Raw genomic sequence first — 4567 nt, forward strand, 5'->3', positions numbered from 1 at the left:
CTTATTTAGATTCTTAATATGTCGTATTTTTTAACCAAATAAACATTTGTTTATATATGTTTTTTTTTGTTTTAAAGGTTTTGTTCAACTCCTATTAATTTTTTGTTTTAAAGTTTGTGTTCAACCACCATAACTTTGATGCTTGCTTTTAGGTCCCCACCAAAATAATAATAATAATAATAATAATAATAATAATAATAATAATAAAAATAAATAAATAAATAAATAAATAAAATATGGATCCACAAATATACGTGGTGAAAACATGGTCGCATGAAAAATGCTCAAACCTGATTTAATAATAATAATAAAAAATAAAGTTTGGATCCACAAGTACACTGTGGTGAAAATATGGTCGCATAAAAACATGCTCAAACCTGATTTAATCATCCTTCAAGGGTTACAAACATCGTATATATCGTAATGCAAGAAACGGTGTTCGAAACGAACCGTTAAGTGAAATCATAAGAAATCGGAGAAGGTATCACATAGCGTTTCACCAAGATTTTGGTTTTCAAACGGAAAAGATCAGAGCAAATATGATTGCTAATCTATTCCAAAATTAACGCTCAACATTGCAAACTGAAACCGATAAATCAGAACTTCAACAAATGAATTTGTGTATATTGATTTTGTTTCCGCTGATTCAAACTCTTCAATCAACTTCTTCTTCTAGTTCTCTGTTTTCATTTGTAGCTCTTGAGCTTTGTTCAATCGCAAACATTAATGAGGTTTGTACATTGCTTGGTCTAGTTTCACATCCTCAAGCAATTCTGTCATCGAGGTATTCCTCTATTCAACGCTCGTATATGTCAATTTAGTTTGGTTATAATCATTGTGTATGCTTTTTAGAATAAGTTGTAGGCTTGAAGTTCACAACTTTAGCACTTATAAGTGATTCTGAATTAGAATGCATATAAGGATCATCTGAATCGTAATAGTGCTTGGAAGATGAAATTCAAGGGTTTGAATTGGAATTAGTTCAAAATTAGTTCAACTAACCTCAAATTGTGCGTTCCCATGGAGTTCCCAAATTCGCGTGGGCATTCTTATACTCAAAACACTAAAATTTCTATAACTTCATACTGTTTTTCTTTGCCTAAATGCAAACTTGATAAATCTTATCCCCCACAAAACACCGTGATTTGTATTTTGGTTGTTGCATATTGTTCCCAAGGTTCTCTCTTTGTATAATTATGAAGTTAAAATACCAGTTTGCCAAATGTTATCCTTAATGGTAGTGATTTTGGTCCACTAGGTTCCAAACCATACACTTAGAGCTAAAGGTTACAACAATGGTTTTGAGGAAATATCGTCTTCATAACAAAATCAATAGAAAGATTGGTGTTTTGGCTGGATACATTTCAATAAAAAGACATAAAGAGGTAAACTTGTATTTTCTTTTTTATTTGCAGAAGATTAAAACTAATGCTTGTAGTTTTATTATTTTCTATTGGTTTATTGAGGTTTCAGCAATATCAGTTTTTTTAAGTAAATACCTTAAAGTTTATGATGGATTCAATAATGCCGCTTTCTTCCTTTCTCTTTGTACATTATACAAAAATACAGTTTAATTGATTTTTATGTTGGTCTTTTGGTATTATATTGTATTGATGAGAACTTTTTATTGAGTAGAATCCGGAAGGATGCCAAGAAGAGATCCCCTGGTAATGAAAATTATGATCCAAGAACTCTATACTTGCCTCCTGACTTTTTTGGAGAGTTTATTAGGTGGCCAGGTAATTGGTCGTTTTTTATCACAAGTTATTAAATTGCATTAAAATCTGCAAGTAATTGAAACAATATACTTTTTGTTGAATATAAAGACAATGGTGGAAGTTCAAGTCGCAACATATGGATAAGGTTCTATTTTTTAAGGTAAATCATCTATCTAATATTGACATAAGATCTACAATTTTTCTACAGAATGCGCTTTTCTTAATTGCTAACTCCATGTTACTAATCAGATGGGAAAATTTTACTAGCCCTTCAAAATGGATGCACATATTGGAGCAAAAGAATGTGAATAGTCTTGGATGGTTTTGATGCTTTTGACAGATAAGGGTATTTTGGTCGTAAAGTAAAAAATCATGAAAAAAGAATTCAATATTCATGATATTTCTCAAATTTTGGATTTATCTAAATAAAGTGATATTAAAACTGGAATTCTTGATATTCAAAGGCCAAAAGATAGAAGAATTTGGTTTGAAATTATAAGGGTAATAGCATTATACTTTGCTATTATGATTTTTAGAAGTGGAAATTTTATTTTAAAGTGGATAATTTGGTATGTATTCAAACTGAATGCTTTAAGAAGTTGTTTTTTTATTTGAAGTTCAAGTTAGCTTTCACGTGCTTCAAGAACTTTTAGGACGAAAGGGGCATTTGGCTCTCCTAGTATCACATATTCAAAAATCAAAATTGATTATAATGATTTTATATAATTTGGGTAGTTTCTGTATGTTTGAACTTAAATGTAAACCAAAATAAAATAATACGCAAAACAAGCAATTATTTCAAATGAATGTAAACCAAAATAAAATAATATGCAAAACAAGCAATTATTTCAAATGAAGATCTAAATTTTGTTATCCGATTAATTTTTTGATAAACAATTGTTTATCACTTTACAATAAAAATTCCGTCCAATATGAGGATTCCAAAACAAAAAATATTTTGCTGGTGGAATTCCAACATCAGTCAATGAAAGTTAGCATTTTATCTTCACACCATTTTAATATTTAACAGTCCACACCAATTATTTTATTTATGTGTTTATTTTTTTGTTTAAGAATAAATATGATTGAAAAATAAAATTTATTTTACCCGTGGTTTCCACGGGTCTTACACCTAGTAATAAATAAAGTATGGATCCACAAGTATACGTGGTGAAAACATGGTCGCATAACACGGGTCTTACACCTAGTAATAAATAAAGTATGGATCCACAAGTATACGTGGTGAAAACATGGTCGCATAACACGGGTCTTACACCTAGTAATAAATAAAGTATGGATCCACAAGTATACGTGGTGAAAACATGGTCGCATAACACGGGTCTTACACCTAGTAATAAATAAAGTATGGATCCACAAGTATACGTGGTGAAAACATGATCGCATAAAAACATACTCAAATCTGATTTAATCATCCTTCAAGGGTTACAAACAAAACACCGTATAATATATGGTAATGGTATTGTAATGTGTCAAAATGTTTATCGATGGGAAAAAGTGGCCCAACTTTGAGGCTAATCACTATGTGTTACAATCAATGTCTTTCACATGCCATGTGAGTCTTTTTAATTGCCAACAATGTAGTTTATTGCAACAATTTGATGAGCTAATGACATGCTTTGCTTTTCCAATTTCAACGCCCACATTCACAAGGTCCCATGACTCATTTCAACTTGCACAAATGAGACAAATATGTACTTAGAACAACAACCTTTCGCTTTTAGTGGATTTAAATACCCCACAAGGTACATGTTTTTATGCATATGGTATATACATATGGTTGCATAAACTTTCGTTTATAAGTTATAACTAAAACGGTGTTTTGATGCCCACTCTACTATTTCTAATAAACGTTGATTTATGAATATTCATCGGTACGGTACGTACATGGGGTACACGTGTTTGCATGTTCTTTATTAATCAATTTTAAGTTAATAAAAAAGAATCAATTTTGTATCTTTTAGACTCGAGAAACTGTTAATGTAACACTTTGTAGAAATATATTCAAATTCAAAATTACTTATAGTAATATTAGTAGAATTCGCTAAACCGATGGATTAAGAATTAAAAAAAAAAAAAAAAAAAAAAAAAAAAAAAAAAAAAAAACCTATTATCCAATAGGGAACTCGAAACTCTCACCCAATTTCACCGACGAATCTCCAAGTTGACTATTATGAGGAATCTCTAAATAAAAAAAAAGCGAGAATATCAAATATGGATGGAGATGTGCATACCTCTAATTCCAGACCCTAGACCTGGCCTCGGTAGATATTAATATATAAAAATAAAACAAAACATATGTTTATAGAAAAAATTTACAATAACTAAACTTTGATCCAAGTAACCCAACTCATTAATAATTACTTTGTTGAAATTGTACTTTTTCTTTTCTGGTGCAAGTTGGTCATTTGTATCACTCATTTAGTAGGAGTTTCGATGTTGCCTTAGGAGCACTTATCACCCTTTAGAGGTTGTCATCGTCGATGGTTGTACGGTTACAGCTTTGAGGGTTTATCGCAATTGTGTATTGGAGATCTTTGGAGTGAGATTCCCAATTGATCTTGTTTCCATTATGATGTGTGATGTTTGTGTGATTGTGAGCATGGATTAGTTGAGCCGGTTTGGGCTCTAATCAACTGTGAGCGGCACTTTGTGGTGGTTTGCACCCCAAGTGGGGGAGATCTGATCATTCGTGGCGAGGGTGTCGAAGTTAGATCTACTTTCTGCTATGTCGCGAGGGCTAGGAGATATTTACAACATGGTTGTTCGAGATTCCTTGCTTATGTTGTCAACGTTCGGAAAGAGAAGAAGAAATCAATTTCCGAGGTGCC

At 31.5% G+C, this 4567-nt stretch overlaps 1 long non-coding RNA gene across 1 annotated transcript; it reads left to right on the forward strand.

Moving 5' to 3' along the window:
• The first annotated feature begins 790 nt into the window (after window positions 1-790).
• Window positions 791-2273, forward strand: LOC145069998 (uncharacterized). Its single transcript, XR_013689775.1, has 3 exons — window positions 791-1385; window positions 1636-1878; window positions 1968-2273. It is a non-coding gene; the product is annotated as an uncharacterized LOC145069998 (long non-coding RNA).
• The last annotated feature ends 2294 nt before the right edge of the window (window positions 2274-4567 follow it).

Source organism: Lactuca serriola, chromosome 8 (assembly GCF_051521515.1).
Source record: "Lactuca serriola cultivar US96UC23 chromosome 8, Lser_US96UC23_V15, whole genome shotgun sequence".
In the NCBI taxonomy this organism is placed as follows: Eukaryota; Viridiplantae; Streptophyta; class Magnoliopsida; order Asterales; family Asteraceae; genus Lactuca; species Lactuca serriola.